General features: G+C 43.9%; 1 protein-coding gene across 4 annotated transcripts in view; it reads left to right on the top strand.

Moving 5' to 3' along the window:
- The window catches only part of MAML3 (mastermind like transcriptional coactivator 3), a 614427-nt gene that overhangs the window by 197268 nt on the left and 399536 nt on the right, over positions 1-17623 (top strand). The gene's annotated exons all lie outside the window — the stretch shown is intronic.

Genomic DNA, 17623 nt, shown 5'->3' with positions numbered 1-17623 from the left:
TTTACCCCCCTCTCCCTTTCTTAGATACCGATTTGAAAGAGTGAACCCAGAGTTGAGACCTCGCTCCTCCTCTTCACCGCTCCCCACCCCACCCCTCGCCTGGCCGCCTGGGCTCCCCAGACCGGTCCCCCTTCGCCCACCCCTCTCAGCACGTCCGCCGAGTGCAGGGAGAAATTGATGCTGTCGCAGATTCTGGGCGGGCACCAGGCCCTCGAACCTGGGGGGAGGAGGAAGAGGAAAGGAGATGCTCTCGCCTCCTCTCCCCAGCTCACCCTCTTTGGGCTGAGAAAGTCTGAGAGTTTTGTGAATGAACTTTGAGGTGGGTGAGAAGCAAGCGAAGGTGGCTGCGCGCGCGCGTCCACGAGAGCGCGCGCGGATGCGGGGCGCGGATGCGCTCCCTCGCAGCTCGAGACCCCGGGCTGGCCCGGCAGGTGGAGCGGCTCCGAGGGTCGCGGCACTCGCCGGGGCGGGAGGGGAGAGCGACGCCCTGGGCTTGCGCGGAGAGTCCCCGCCACGCAACTTCGCCGGGGATTCTCTCCCCTCCTCCTCTTAAACTTGCTTGTACAGAGCTCTCTCCGCTGCTCTCCCGCCCCGCTCCCCGCCAACTTTCCGGGCCAGTCTGATAAGCCCGGAGGAGTGGAAGGTAGCGGGGAGGTGAAAGAGGCTTAAATGGCTGGGTGGGTGGGTTGGAGGTAGGAGGAGCAGCCAATGGCTTAACTTCTCCGGGAGGAAGGGGCAGTTCCCACCCCCTAACCCTGAGGGTAGAATCCTTTCTCCTATCTCCACTCTCCGGTTCTTTTGCTTTCCTTTCGTTGGGGGGGGAGCCGGAAGCTTGAGAAAGGTGATTGCAGCCCCCTCCGCCACCGCACGGCCCGGATTTGGGCTGCGCGCGTGTGCGGAGTGGGGCGGGCGGTGGGAATCCGGGAGCGTAGCGGGGCCGCGCGCCTTCTCGCGTTTCCCCTGCAGACCGCACCTCGATCGGCGGCGCGGGAGGCCCTCTCGCTGTGCGGCTTATAAATCGCGCACGTCCCCGGTCTGGGGGGTCGTCGGCGTCGGAGGTGGTGCGGGTGCGGGCGCGGGCTTTCGCTGGGCGTTCCGTGACAAAGAGCCGGCTTGGGGGAGGGGAAGAGGAGAGGCCGCCGCGCTCACTCCCCACCCTCCCCACCTCCCCCCACCCCGCACGTGAAGAGGAACAATTTGTTTATCTTGGGCTTCAAGAATCCTTCCCTCCTCCCTGCTCTCCGAGGCCGCCCAGCCCCTCCTCCCTCTCCTCCCTCCCCTCCCTCCTCGGCGCGATCCTGCCCAGTCCCGCCGGCAGCACCTTCCCTCCTCCCCTTCCTCGCCCCACCACCCCGGTACTCCTTTTCCTTCTCCCACCTTCCTCGAGCCCGCCTTCCCCCTCCCTTCTGGAACGCGGCCGTGGGGGAGGGAGCGGGAGGCGCTTTGTCCGCCTGGCGGCCTGGCTCGCCCGGGAGGCCGCCCGGCTGGGAGGGGCGCTGCGCCCCGAGGCCCTGCCCCTCCCCCGCGGCCGCCCCCGCCCCGCGGGCCCGCGCTCCCCCCCCCACCGCCCTCGCCGCCGAGCTTGCCCGGAGCGCGAAGAAGAGGCGGACTCGTTGGGGAGGAAGAACGACGGTCACAGAGTCAGGGAGGGAGGTTCTCGCTTTACAAACAGGAAGCCGAAAACCACTGACACACTGTAGCTTTTCTGATTGTACCCGGAGGCGGGGTCGGACCTGCATCTTGACTGTATCTCGCATGCCCTGCTGGTACCTATTTCTCTCCCATTCCCCGCGCCCCCTTCGCGCTCTGCCACCGATGGGGAGACCCACTTCGTGAACCTAAGACTCAAGTAGTATTTGAAAGGCGCTGAGAATATCGTCGTTGCCTGCTCCACGCCCTCTTTTCCTGTGTTTGTACGCCCCACAAGCTCGGATTGCGTAGGAATGGGCTTCTTTTCGGGCGACTCCAAAAATCTCAGTCCCACGGCCTCTCTCCCGACCTTTGGGGATGGAGGACTGTTGTGGCATTACCTCGCCAGCTGAGCAGCGCTGGAACAAAAAGCCGGTGCCCGGTCGCTTTTGATCGCGGGCGAGAGCAGCAGAGTTTGCGGCCGGAAAGTTTTAGCGTTTGGGTTGTGTTCTCTCGAGGGTGCCATATCTGCCCTGGGAGGGGTAGTGGGGGCACTCCGGGTGCGCGCGCCTGGGTTATGATACACCCGCAGGTGGGAGCAAACCCAGGGTCTTGAAGTTACCTGGAAGGAGGTAGCAAGCCCAAGCCAGAGCTTACTTTTGAAAATGAAAAAAGGTAGTGCTTACTGGAGTGGATGAGACCGAAGCAGGACATTTCATGGTGAATCCCAGTTCAGCAGGTTAACAGACTTGAAAAATGATTGCCTGAAAATAACATTTTTCTATCAATTTTGTGACAATAATTTAGCCTATCGATTAGACCGATGTACAGGAGTATGTTCTAGCTTTAACTGTATTTCACGTATGCATCTCCCATTGATATAAGTGGTCCAAGTATGTGTGATGAGTGTAATGAAAATAAACAGCCTTAAACCTTAAGCAAAGAGTTGCATGTAAATTCTAGGTACCACAAAAAAGAAAGGAAAAAGTTAACATCCTCCTCTACAAGTTATTTTTCCTTTAAAAATAGTTTAAAATTGTACATTGGCCCCTGAAATGACAGAGTATTTTAACTTAGACTGTGTGTGAGATAAAATCTTGAGAACGGGTTGCAAAAAACCACGTTAATCTTCCTTGTTTGAATTAGCTGCTGGATTTTAGTTGGGCTCTGGGAGGGGGGCGGGGCACAGAGCAATTATAATTAGTTCTCAGATTGAGCTATTTGGAAACCCCTGAAGAAAAGCCATAATCAACCAGAGGCAAATAATAATGATGGTGATGATAAAAATAAAGATGAATAGGATTCTTGTCTGTTTTATTGCTATTGTTTACCTTCTGAGGGCCAGTATGTCCAAAGTACTAAATATTGATTAGTTCTCTTTCTGCTTGGCTTGGATTAAGAAGGCAGTCTAATCAAGGCTTTACCTCTTTTGATTTGTTTTCTTATACATTTACAAGCACAGGCATGAAAAGCAAACAAGCAAACCAGAAGCAGGGTGGGTGAGGTGAAATAGAAATCTTCCTTTGGCTCCAGGCTGCTGGGAGGGGCCTCGGTTTTGTGTGGGTCCATAATAGCCCTGTTAGAGAGTGGATAGCCCAGGCCTGGGTTGGAAGCTACATTACTTCAGCTGAAAGGTAGTTTCTGGACATGTAGTCAAATGACTCTCCCAGCACACACTTTCTTTATTCAGAAGGGTCTCCCCCTCCTCCCCTCCACAAGAGTTGTTGGTGAGAACTATTGATTTCACCTATTAGAGAATCTCATTGAAAAGGTGTCTTCTCCTAAAATAGTTTTAATTTGTGGTAGCAGAATGAAACATTGTTCATTTTCTGTACTTAAACCTGAAGTCCTGGTTAAAATTTTAAGATAAATTCCAACTGACAGGTTCATTCTCAAGCCAAAGATAGAGTGGCTTGACAAAGGTGTAATCATTCAGGCATACCAAAAAGCATGACAATGCAGTCTTCAGAATTTCAAAATGGTGGTAGTCTTACTTGACCTGGATAAATTCCGTGTTTTCGTAACCTTTCTACTTCATAGCGCCATCATAACTTTCTGAGTGTGCTTAATTTATACACAGCTTAAAGACTGTATAAATCCATGTGATTCCTGCTCTGAAGAGTTTATCACATAAAATTCATTTGATAATAAGCATATTAAACGCTGAGTATTAGAGAAAACGGCAACCTATCCAAAATGTTCTCATCTATTTCTGGAAGAGATCCAGGAAATGTCAAGATACTAGTCCAGGGTTAAAACTCCGTATAAATGAATCCGGTTTCCCATTTCTTATCCTGTTGAAGGTAAATTACTGGCTTTGTATCTAGGTTTTTTGGCAAGCTTATAATGTCAAACCATTTCTAAATCTTTCCTATGAACCTTTTCTTTGGCTTATCCTGTTCTGCTTTCCTGGGTGATAGGATTGATAGTGTCCCTTGAAAAACCTTCCATAGCCCACCCAGGGTGTGCCTTAAGTTTGTGAAAAACTTTTTGAAATTTCACTTCCCTGTGCTTCACAAGTGTTTGTCTTTTAATTCTCAGGAAGCATTGAACAAAAAAAGCGCTACAATACATGTTTAATTGTGTTATGTATGTTACTTTAGTTGTGGTACATTTTATTTAGTACTGGGCAGCCAACGATCAGAAAAGTAGAGGCATAGTTAGTTAATCATTCATCATAATCTACAAAATGCTCTTCAGGCTGAGTTCCTTTCCCAGGGAAAGCTGAGTTTTCAGGCAGATGGCATGTTTGATACTTTCTATCCAGTCGCATTAGAATCATAAGGGCAAGCTTTAGACTCTTTGGAGGTTTTCTGCCACTTGATATGAGGAAAATGAACAGTCCCCAGACAAGGTGTACTGACATTTCTGTAAGAAGGAGGAGGATTTTAAACCTTAAAATGGAGTTACATAGAGTTATTTTCTAAATACCTCTCTGAGACCAATATAGCCAACTGTTGTTAAAAAGGTTTCCTGACAAAGTTTTTCCATTTGGTTGAGATAAGAATGGGGGAATCTCTCCCTCTCTCTCATTCGTGCTGCTACTATAGGAGGAACCTAGTATGATAAGCCATTCTGCACACTACGTAGTAGTTCTTGGATATGTCTGAAGTACTTAGGGCTTATTTAGTGTCGCTTACAGAGTTTTACTTGCAATCAGTGCTCCATGTGTATTAATTAACACTTCTGTACTACATTCTTGAGCTTAAGATGGCTAAATTCTGTCATCTCTTTCCACATTACCCGTCATAGAGAACTGTGAAATCAATCAGACATCAAAGTCTCATAAAAAGGAACATATTTAAAACTCAGTCCCAAGATTTTCATAATATCTGCCTTTTAATTCTCCCAAATAGCTTTGCATTTTTCACTCTATTATTCAGAGGCTGATGATTGAGTTTTCAGATCCAGCTGTTTGCCTTGTTTTTCTTTCAGCCTCCTGCTGCCAACCTTTTGGTCTTTTCACTGATCTTTAGCACTTTTACCAAAGAGTGGGAAGAAGCAATAAGAAGAGAAATTTAATTTTGGTGCTTCCTCCTCTATAACTAATGAAACAATTGGATAAGATACCAATTATTTTGGAATAATTATGGGTTTGATTCAGTATACCATTTACTCTTCATTAGTGAAAATCATAGAGAATAGACTGGATTTTTAAATGTCATTCATTCATTCAGTGATTCTGGTACATAGTCCGTAGTGCTTCATGGAAGTGAAAAAGCTAAATCACACTCTTGCATCCAAGACTTTGACAGCGTAGTATGTTCTTTTTAGATTTTCAGTATTATTTAAGCTAGGTTTAAGGGAATAACAGGTGTTTGTTTTTTAATCAGCATTAGACTTGATGCCAGTGACTTCTCAACAGTTTCAGGCTGAGTTATTCCCCTTTCCTGTGACATTTTCAGTAAAATAGTATGCTTACTTTCGTGTTGTTTCAAACTAATTTGACATTGCAAAAGAAGCTGATTTACAGATATCTGCGCCAAAGTTATTGGATCCCCCAAATCAAATTTTCATTTAAAAAATACAGCATGCTTTTCAGACAGACACATTCAAAACTTCACTATTCGTGTTTGTGAGATAGAAATGGAGCTTTTGGAAAATCAGCTATCACCAAAAACTTAGAAAAAAAACAACCACCTTTTTTTGTTGTTTAAATCTAACAAAGTTTAAAGAACTAAAGGAATAAGACTGGATAAAATCACTCAGAAGATGGAGTTGAGGGCCTGACGTATAATGAATACTTAAAGATCATAGGGTTCTATTCCGTGGATCAGAGAAGGCGCACACTTTGTTTTAAAAGTATACCTGGCTATTCCATCTGTTAAACAGTTGAAGGGCTTTTGAGCTGTGGATAAGCAACTCCATTTGGGAAAGAGACACGGTGTTCCCTTAGGGCCACCATACACACGTGCATAGAAAAAGCCATTACTACTATGGCTCAGTGCTTTTTTTTTTTTAATGGCAAGCTGTGCATTCTGTTCTTGGGGGAATTTAATAAAAATCTCAAAAGGCCTTCAGCACTTCCTCTGACATAAGGAAAGTGATTTCCTAAGAATAATTTAGACACCTCTTTTAATCATATTGGACCTTCCATTGGTTGGAATGACCTTTATGCTGAAGTAGAATCTTTTAAAGTAAGAATAACTAACATTCATCCTCCTTAAGCAATGGCTTAACAACCATAGAAAACTTGAGTGAACTATTTAAACTAACAACCTCCAGAATTTCTAACTCCTGAAGTCTCCATTCTGTTGGGTAGAATCTGGTTTTGTAATGTCTCATGTTATGGACTCTCAGTCCTCAACACATTTCACTTGTGCTTATGTGTGCGAAGACGATTTTTAGGATACATTACTGTATCATTTCTCTCCTTCCCTCTCGCAAGATCTTTCTCCACCTCCAGAAAACCCATGGCTGGGCCGGGGCTTCTATCCCTTCAAAAGAAAGGGCTGAAGTGCTGAGTCTATTCGTGCAGATTCAACCTGGGTCGTAACTGTGACTCAGAAGGATTGCACAGCTCTAAGACAAGCTCTGCTAGTGCCCTTCATTCTCACAGTGGTGGGTTATTTTTCTTTCTTTGATTGTTTGTTAGATGCTGAAAGTAACTCAGTGATTGAGAGTACCCAGTAAAGGACTTTAGGAGCTCTAGTGGTAAGGTAAGAGAGGCAAGAGGGGGTGAGGATTTTGGAGGCATCTCCTGGAATGGGTGGCAAAAGAGGTGATTGGTTTTGCTCATTTGGGGTAAACAGATAGTATCCTGTCGCCTTGGGAGTTTATGGTGATAACATATGCTTTTAGTAGTCTATTCTGAACCTGCGGACCTTACTAAAACTCAAGTATGTATTTTTCAGAGCTAATGGCATTACTGTTTGTATTCCAATATCTGGAAAAAAAAATCATTTCCTAAAATACTTCCATGCTCCTTTAAATGACTACCTCTGCCATTTAAATGGATTTACCATAGGATTCCTTTAAATCAGAATTTCTCAGTCGGTGGAGGTTTTGCCCCCGCCCCGAACATTTGGCAATGTTGGGACACATTTTTCAGTTGTCACAACTGGAGGGGTGCTACTGCTGTCTAGTGGGTAGAAGCCAGCCAGGGATGCTGTTAAACATCCTACAATGCACCCACAACAAAGAGTCACCCTGTCCAAAATACCAGTGTTGCTGCTATTGAGAAACCCTGCCTTAAACAAGGAGCTCCCCTAGAATGTTGAAAGTACAGAGTGTGGCTTTCCTCACAGCTTTTCAAAAACACTCTTACTACTTAACCAGGTGGAGAAGGGAGGGGCTGCTGTTAGGAGGTAGGGAGTCCCTGGGAAGAAGTCAAAGCGCCGGCCGCCCTGTTGCATCTCAGCTCTGGCCATGGGACAGTCTGGCTTTTCACTTCATGTTGGGAAGGTGAACAGTAGTCATTCTTTTTACCTCCCGGAGCGATTGTTTGGCTCAAATGAATTCATATATGTAAGAGTCCCAAAGACTTGATGGTGCTACACAAAGGCTAGACTTATTTTTATGAATTACTGTCCCATCACTTATTTGCGTGCCTCCCACCCAAGTGCAGACTTAGAGTGATTTGGGGCTTATTTCACTCAGGCATAAGCCAAGGTCTCATGGTGAGGGCTTGAGCAACTGCTACATATTGGACACAATTTCTAGGCATTGGGGATACAGTAGTGAACCAGGGTCCTTGCTCTCGTTGGACTCACAGCAGAGCATCATTCATGTTTCAGATTAGCTGTATAAAATGGTCTTTGTGGTTTTATGAGAACGTGTTAATGGAAGTCATTAATAACCCAACATATAGGAAAATCCCAAGGATACTAAATGCTTTGTATCTTCTTGCAAGCTTTCTATAGCTTTCTTGCATTGCTTTCTAAAGCAACATTTATTTCACTGTCTTTCAAATAAAATCACTTTGTGGAGGGGAGAGGGTTAGTTGGTGTGGTGGAGAATAAGATTAAAGGATGGTTGTTAAAAACGAGGCTGATGATCATCTTTCTTTCCCTTTTTTGGACTAGGTAACACTTGTAGCACCATAATCATCACTTGACATCAAGCTTTTAGAGGAAATTAGACAAAGATAGGGAGCATTTAGAAAGAAACAAGCAGAAAGGTGCAGGGGCTTGAAACCATGTCACATGAAGAACAGTTGGGAGACCTGGAGGTGTTTAGTCTGATTTCAGGGATGATATGATTGCTTTCTTAAAATATTTGAAGGGCTGTCATGTGAAAAAAGGATTAGATGTGCTCTTATGGCCTCAAGGGGATAAAGTTAGGATCAGTGGTTGGCGGTTATTAGGAGTAAGGTTTGGTTTAATATATTAAAAAAAACAATTATATGAAAGTGGAAGCTGTTCACAGATGAAATGGGCTGTGTTGATGAGCGAAAATGTGCCAGCAAAAGTTGTTCAATTAGCTGAAATGTTGGAGAATAGACGACATCTTTTTTAAATTATAAAACTTTAAAACAATATAAAAATAAAATACCAGTGAAAAGAGTATAGGGCCTTTGTCTCTTTAATCCTCTTTATATCCTCATGATAGAAAAAGATCTAACTGGGAATTCCCTGGCGGTCCAGTGCCGGGGTTCGATCCCTGGTCAGGGAACTAAGATCCCACAAGCCATTTGGCGTGGCCAGAAAAAAAAAAAAAGAAAAAAAAAACAATGACAAAAGAAGACCTACCTGTACATGGGAGGAACTCTAAATATTTGTGGAAGAAATTGCTCAATGAAAATGAGTAGATTAAGTGACTTGATTCCTCTTCCTCAGTGTCTCCCCTCTGCCCCCAGAAGTTATCACGGTTTAGAATCTCTCTCTCCAGACCTTCTTCTTTTTGCTCACATATATACTATAGAGTGTACATCACCACACACCACACGTTAGTTTTTTCCTACTTGAATGGAATCATATTATAAATGTGGTTCTGAGATTTACTTTTTCCACATAATATATTTTGGAGACTTGTCCAATTCGATCCACACAGATCTTCAACTCATTTTTTAAACTGTTATATAGCATTCTGTAATAAAATGTTCCATAATTTATTTGAATGATCCCCTATTTCGAGAGACTCTGGTAGTTCCTCATTTTCTACCAATTAAGCCTTACTTAATTACAATGAACATCCTTATCCATATATCCTTGTATACGTGAGCATTTCTGTAGCACAGATTGACTTTTTTCCATATATGTAATATGTATAAACAGAAGAAGTCGGCCAAAAAAATCTCTTAATCTAATATTATTTAACATAGACCTCGAATCTTATTACAACTTATTTTAGGACAAATGATAATTGTGTCTCCTGAAAAATATAGCTTAAAAAAAAAAAGTATCAACTCTAGCGACTGGTGTGTGTCTTTGCAGTCTGTGTGAACACTTAATTTTTAAAGGCTGTATATCTGGCCACACTTCTTACACAAATGACTTTCTTTTCATCTGGTCCCAATGACCAAGTGAGTAGGAGTCTAGTTAACAGCTCCTGTTCATGCTGTGAAAGTGGGAATGTCACTGTCTTGAACAAGTTTGTAGTTCTCTTTACCTTTCCTGAGCTTTGTGTTCCCCAGGCCTGCATGGCTTTATGTGTCAAATGTGCAGCCATTGGTGATACAGTACCTGGGGTGGCAGCGGGTGCGCCTTTGAGTGGTCATAAAAATCCCAAGTCCGTGAGTTGCCACTTCCTACAGGTTCAGTTACCCTGACTAATCCAGTCATCTGTGTAACATGGTAATAACAACCTGCTGTCCTGGCCAGCTGTAGAAAATGCATCAAAATGGACTTGCCTCCACAGTTGCCTTATAGCATTTGTTTCCACAGTGAGTCCTATCAGTTTTCATTACACACAGGTGCTGAAGTGGTCTCAAGACCGCCCTCCTTCAGGCTTCTTGGTCATTTTGATTTACCTCTGGCCTGGCAGTTGCCCTATGGCGAGATACTAAGAACTATAGTCTATATTTTTACGGAGCCGGAGGAGTTTGGCTCTAGGATCTACTCTCTTGGCTACAATATTATTCTGCCTTCACCTGACTGAAGGGTTCTCTCTAGAAAAGGTTGAGTGAGCAGCTGCCTTTTCTAACTAACCATGACCTCCCAAGGAGCAGTCCTCACCTATTTGAACTTCCTTTAGGTTTTAAGATCGGTTTGAACAGGAGCCCACATGAAGATCCGTGGTAGTGCTGGTCCTTGGCTGGCCCTGCTGTTTTCTAATGAGGATCCCCCCCCTTTGCTGTCTCTCGGCCTCACATACCTCTGGCCTCATGTGTCCCTCTTTCCTCGTCTCCTTTACCACCATCTCATGTTCTACCTTTGTCAAGCGACAGTAGGACCTGGAAACTTGTACAAAATGTAGGTGGCAGTGATGTGAACAACAGAAGTAAACCGAGGGTGGAGATGTAGGTGATTGGTGTCGACTTTAGAGGTCATTCTCTCCCAAGTGATTCCAATAAACCAAGCGCTCTGCTTCAACTGATGACCTAGATACTGAGTAGCGGCAGCCATTTGCTGCCATTTAGCTGCACTGCGGAGCATCTTAGTGGGAAAAACCCCTTTGGCCTGCTAAGCAAATGCAGCTGTGTGCTCTCTGCAGCCTTTAGGGGAGGGGGCTTCAGTTTAAAGGCAGCTGGATAGCTTCTGCTTCAGTAGCTTACATAGCGAGAGTTGGTTGGGCACATAAAATAAGAACCTTGCTCCTAATTTTGCAACTAGGCCAGCCAGTACGATCAACGAAGACGTTCCTCAAGTTGCTGCTCTGGTCACGCAATACAACTTCAACCTTTGACTCTTCTGCTGACAGCCAAGTTTAAACAGTGAAGTTTAGTTTTTGCTAGTCTACTGAGGAGTGTCATCTGACTTTTTTTGTGCTTGCTTCTGATTTTTCCTGGATCTGTTTCTTTCGATTTCTAGCACTAGAATGTCTTCTTTGAAGGATGACTTCCACATATGTATAAGGCGGACAGCTGCCTTGCATTTTGCCCCAAGTATAACATTTTACCTTTACATGATTGCAGACAGATAAATGGTTCTCTGTTTCGAATATTACTTGTTTCATAGCTATCTGATTATAGTTATTAGATAAAAACTGCTTTCCAAAGGCTGGTGAGATTACAGCTATGCTGCAGTAAACTTCTAATTGCTAATTCCTTTGAAAAGCATTTTCTTATTTCTCTTTGAAAGAGTCCAGAGATGATTTGGAATAGGTAATACATGCTTAGAATCAAGTTTTACCTCATTATGGAGTTTTTAAAAAACATATCTTACAAAAAGGAAGTGTTTCAGACCTGTTTTTTTGAAGAGAGTTCAATAACGATGGACATAAATTCATTCAGAGGTATATCTGGAGGTTAACGTTAGCATTTATGCAAAGAAATCGGACATTTTGTCGGAGCTGGACCAAATTTTCTGGATACTAAATAAAAGAAATAAAACTGCTTTAATGGTTGGTCCTTGAGTTTTGGCTTCAGAATGGCTAAGTGAGTTCCCAGCGGGGGTAAAACATACATCCCCTAGGCCCACTCCCATCCTCTATTCTGGGCTCCTTTCGTCCCCAGTTCTAATCCACGGTGGCATTTCAGTCCGTCCTTCCTCCCACCGCCTTGACAAGAGATGTGTCTGCAGCAGTGGCTGCCTTTGCAGAGTATGCAGGTGGTGTTTATCTTTAATCACTTAAGGTATTTCCTCACAGTGGTGTGTGCAGATCAGCACCTCCCTGGTTGTAACATTCTCTTACTGTTCACATCCTGCAGTAGCCCTTTCCTGGGAGATCCTCTGGTGTTGGGTAAACAGAGGTGGTTTATATAAAGAAGCAACTTTCTCAGTTTAGAAGTTGTTGCAGCTAAAACGGTTGAATATGTCTTTTGCAGTTTAACTGGGAATTCCTAAATGGTTTGCAGCTGCTATTGGATTTTTAAAAACATGTTCAAAACACGTTCGTTTTCTTCCATGAAGCACGGAAACAATGACTTGAGATTTGGATTTCATGCTGCTGACTGCTCGGAACCTATTGAAGGACTATTTGAAAAAGCTGTTTGTCATAACACTGGATAACCATATCAAAAAAAATATTTTTGGGGAGGTTGTTTGTATATGTTAGAGTGGAATAGGTCTGGAGCCCACGATGAACTTGGACCATGTCATGGTAACTTGGAGGGTGGCAAAGTAGGATAAACTGGTACTTTGGGGATCTGGGAAATCTGGCACCCCGGCTATTGAAATTCAAATGGACTGTTGCCCTTTTTTTTTTTTCTTCAGTGTTTGATCCTGTTCTTAGATTGAAAGGACTGATATGAATCATTCAAGGGCCTTTTCTTAACCTGAAGTTTGTGGTCTGAGATTCCAGTTGGAACACTTGGATATATGTAACAATAGTTTCAAGGAAGGGAGCTTAATGATAGTGTGTGCCTGGGAGAATCGTGTCTTTGTTCCCTCTGCTGAGGTGCAGGTTGTCTGTGTTACTGGTTTGGTAGGCTCCGTGTTTATCTGTGGTCTGGAATGTCAAAGGACTGCCAACCTAAGAATTTTGCTTCCCTCTCTACCCTAAAGTGATGGTGTTGGAGTTTCTTGTATTGGCTCATGGGGGCGGGGACGACCATATATGGAAGAGGGAAGGGGGATTGGCCGGCTTTGGTATTCTCATCCTTTCTTCCTAATGCCATTTTCATTACTCTATTAAGAAAGAGTAGATATGCTGAGTAATTATTTGTCTGTCTTTTCCTTCACAGTGTAATGCACACTTCACTTGTTTTCTTCAACTTTTCGTAATCTGTGTGTTCATGATACACTGAAGAGCAATAAATTTGAGAAGAGAGATAATTAGCTTTGACAGACTTACAGAACTGAGACTGTAAGAGGAGGAAGCAAGAGGGTTGCTTAAGCAAAGGATTCCATTACTGGGTTTGAGGGAAATTATCCAGATAAATTCTTCAGTGTTAAAATTCACAACCATCTGGATGGCCTGGGTTATAAGAAGAAGTGGATTATTGTGTGATTTTAAAGAATTCAAATATTTTTCATAGTTTAAAAAAATACTTTTTTATTCCCAACATAAATTTTTTTTAACATCTTTATTGGAGTATAATTGCTTTACAATGGTGTGTTAGTTTCTGCTGTGTAACAAAGTGAATCAGCTGTACATAAACATATATCCCCATATCTGCTCCCTCTTGCCTCTCCCTCCCACCGTCCCTATCCCACTCCTCTAGGTGGACACAAAGCACTGAGCTGATCTCCCTGTGCTATGCGGCTACTTCCCACTAGCTATCTATTTTACATTTGGTAGTGTGTATATGTCCATGCCCCTCTCTCACTTCATCCCAGCTTACCCTTCCCCCTCCCCGTGTCCTCAAGTCCATTCTCTACATCTGCGCCTTTATTCCTGTCCTGCCCCTAGGTTCTTCAGAACCATTTTTTTTTTTTTAGATTCCGTATATATGTGTTAACATATGGCATTTGTTTCTCTCTTTCTGACTTACTTCACTCTGTATGACAGTCTCTAGGTGCATCCACCTCACTGCAAATAACTCAATTTCGTTTCTTTTTATGGCTGAGTAATATTCCATTGTATATATGTGCCACATCTTCTTTATCCATTCATCTGTCGACGGACACTTAGGTTGCTTGCATGTCCTGGCTATTGTAAATAGAGCTGCAACGAACATTGTGGTACATGACTTTTTTTGAATTATGGTTTTCTCAGGGTATATGCTCAGTAGTGGGATTGCTGGGTCGTGTGGTAGTTATATTTTCAGTTTTTTAAGGAACCTCCATACTGTTCTCCATAGTGGCTGTATCAATTTACATTCCCACCCACAGTGCAAGAGAGTTCCCTTTTCTCCACACCCTCTCCAACATTTATTGTTTGTAGATTTTTTGATGATGGCCATTCTGACCGGTGTGAGATGATACCTCATTGTAGTTTTGATTTGCATTTCTCTAATGATTAGTGATCCCAGCATAGCATTTTTTTAACCATTTTTAAATTGAAGTATAGTTAATTTACAATGTTGTGTTAGTTTCAGTGATTCAGTTATATATATGCATATAATAATATATGTATTCTTTTTCATTGGTTGGATTAAATTATTCCGACTATCGTACATTATTTTCTCTTTTCTGGATTAAAAAGAAAATGTGTGGAACAGAGTGTGAGAGGTTGACTATGTCAAAAAGGGAAGGGAGCGGGGTAAAATTCGCAACATCTAAATAAGAGAAATGCGCAAATAAGGCTCCCGTGTAGTCTTTATTCCTACAGAGCTTCCTCCCTGGGCCAAGTCATGCCCTCATCCACAATGGAGGTCATGATGATACGGAAAAAAGGGATCTATCTAGAACGTTCTGAGATATACTGGTTTAATGCTCATAGGAGCGAAGAGATGGCTTTGTAGGGGAGTTTCACTGAGAAAGAAAATGTTGAGACAGTTCAGGGTCCAGTCTATGGGATGAGTTCCGTTAGGTCACTGTCAGCTCTCAGCTGCAGGATCTCTAAGCATTGACCCAGGACTAGCTTGAAGGTGGGCTAGGAGGGAGTGGGGAGAGTGGAAAGGTGTGCATTTCCCTGCGCAGGGAATCTTCACTGGGGATCAGCGTGAAGAGTTCCTTTAAAATGTGCAGCTTTTCTCCTCTCCGCACCCAGGAGCTGCTTCTGTTTCCCCCACCCGCTCCATTCCTCTGTCTTTTGTTCCATGAATAAATATTATGTGGTTTGGTGCTCATTACTCTTTGATATGAAAAAAGGCAATTCATTAGGTTGAAGGAGGAGGGGGAGGGAGACACCATTTTTCACCCGGTGCATCAAGCGCGGTTACACTGATTTGAATTCCCAGAAAAGTAATAAAACAGTGAAAATAATGATAAAACAGTGAAAATAATGATAAAACAGCTCCCGGGCTGACAGCTGTGCAGCACGCGGGAACCCCGCGCACAGGCCCCCGTGCTGCAGCAGGACAATATTGCGGAGCATATGGTGCCTTGCAAGCCAGTTGTTGAACTCGGTGGCTCGCTTTTGTCTGGGTGACTCTCCCAGCACCGGGCCTGTGGTGGCTCTTCAGAAACTTCTAGTCTCCTTGGCAGGAGGGCTCTTGGCTCCAGGCCAGCCGTGCTGTACGGTGGCTGACTCAGGCCACGCGGAAAAGCTCAGGCTTGGGGAGCGTTCACGCCTCCTTCCTTTGGTCACTAATCAGATCATTTGTTCCGCAAGGAGAAACTGGGATCTTTTTTCTCCATGGCAGCCCAGTGGCTCCATTACCAAAGGAAAATTTTCTGCAGGAATGCCAGTGAATTATTAGGGATGCATTACTTCACCGGGGGCTCACTTCTTCTTGCGAGTAACCATTGTTTTGTTTTGTGTTTAATGCTTTTCAGATGCACTTTGCACATTCCCTCTTCATTCTTAAGGCGAGAATAGCTAAAGCCAGCAAGTACGTTAGGGCTAGTGGTTGCTACTCCCAGGGAGCGCGTGTGCCCGTCTATCTAGTTTTTAAAAGACGTTGCTAAAATAGGCCCTTTGCTTAGCATGGGTCTTTTTTTTAAATGTGTGAAGCTGGCATGTGTGTGTGCATAAAAAGACTAATTAACTTCACTTTCCTCGGAGGGGTCTCCTTGGCCGCCCCGCAAATGTGCCCCACGTCGGCCGGAGTTGTGCCATCATCCTTGAAGCCTTTATGACGCCAGCCTCTACGAAGTCAGGGTCACTCATTCTGGTTCCTCTCTTCTTGACTCCAAAGCGCAAGGGAAGACCCAGAAGGGCCGCACGGTCCTGGGAGAGTGGTTCCTGCAAACATAGCAGAAGGCGAGTCTCAGACAGAATCGCACTCCATGAGGAAGGGCGGTAGCCTGTGCTATTGTGCTGCCTGCCTGAGAATATTTTTATTTCAGGAGCTGAAAGGAGAAAAAGGGGGTTGGGGGGGGGTGATACGACGATTGAGGAGCACCAAATGTCACCCTATTCTTGATCTCTATGGGATTTTTTTTTTTTTTTTGCAGAACACCCATAAAGCTTGTATTCTGAAGCTGGAATGAGTGAATTTCTTTTTCTCATGAACAAATGTCATTCCAAGGCCGAATCTACTGGGAAAAAATATACATATGTATGTGTATGTATATTTATTTATTTCTGTGATGTTCTACTAATGACTAATCAGAGATTACGTCTGAACGCTCTTCTGGGGGAACTGATATTTTTTCAGGCCTTTAGTTTTACATTTGTGTTCACTGGCCTTGAAAAAAATGTTTCTAAATGGAGGGAAATCGATCTGCTATAAATCTGGTATGAGTGGGGAGGCACTTGCCGTAGCATTCGGGGCCTGGAAGAGTGGATGCTTGTGCCCTGGGTGTGATGCAGAACATCCGGAGGAATGAGTGGGGTGCGGTTTGCTGTTTACTTGCTGGGTTGGTTGTAGGAGCTCCTTGATGGTGTGAACATCCTGTCAACCTTCCCTTGATGGGGTGTTTTCACAAGTCATAGTCAAGGGAGAGGTATTTCGGCTTTTACCTTCCTGAGTTTCCTGAGTCAGGGGAGCAGTCTTAACCTTCTCTCCCTTTAAGATATGGAAGCAAGAAGATAATGACTAAAAAAGACCTACGCTTGACTCTTCCTCTTCCTTGTCCTGAGCACCGTGGAGCTACCCACAGCTACTCCGGAGGTTTTGCTACAACTGTCACAGCCTCCCTCAAGGGACAGCTGGTAGAGAAGTTGGAAGGGACGAATAGGGGAAAAAGAAAGAGCTAGAAAGGAAAGCAGGAGACAAGAGGAAGAAGGTGAGGGTAAGAAATGATAAGACATTTTGGGGTGTTAAGAATAGGTGAACATTTGGCTAGACGAAGTATCCTTGTTTCCATTGAATTAAGTTTGTAAATATCTTTTTGGCCATTTTATATTTGCACAATAATATTAGATATTCTAATTATGCAGTGCACTTATGGGATAAGTAGAGCTACAGTGAGACTCAGCTCACTCACCAAATGAGTGGGTGACAAAGCAAAAGTAGAAACAGGCTATTGACCTTCTACATTTGGTACAGCTTTTCCGGTTGGATGAAGAACCGTGAATCTGAAAATCCAGCTGTGTTGTTTTACACTTAGGAAATAAAAATCTTCAGGGGTTATGGAGACAGTTCAATTAAAAAAAAAACTTGCCCCCCCCAATGTGATTTGTATTATAATTATTTAATACCTAAAGGACTCTTCTAATTGAATTTTAGGGTGCTTCATTTACATTCTAGCTGGCGAGAGTTAGAAATACTGTCACTTTGTGGTCCTCTAATTGTTGCCCCAAACATTCACAAAATGCCCTGTGATTCAATTATAATTATCTTCTGGGGACTGTGTAATTATATACTACCTAGTTATCCTTATAAAGCACCAGGGGACGGTAAGCCAATCAGGTAGCGTTAGTGGCTGGTTGTTCATAACCCTGTAATTGATAGTACAAAGTGCTTTGGGTAAAACTACAAATTTTATAAGGGAGAATGATCTAGCTTTAGGGGCAGGAAAGG

This window comes from Balaenoptera borealis (genome assembly GCF_965194805.1).
Source record: "Balaenoptera borealis genome assembly, chromosome: 4".
NCBI classification, from domain to species: Eukaryota; Metazoa; Chordata; class Mammalia; order Artiodactyla; family Balaenopteridae; genus Balaenoptera; species Balaenoptera borealis.
The sequence above is the reverse complement of the archived record's forward strand: the minus strand, read 5'-3'. Positions and strand labels throughout refer to the sequence as shown.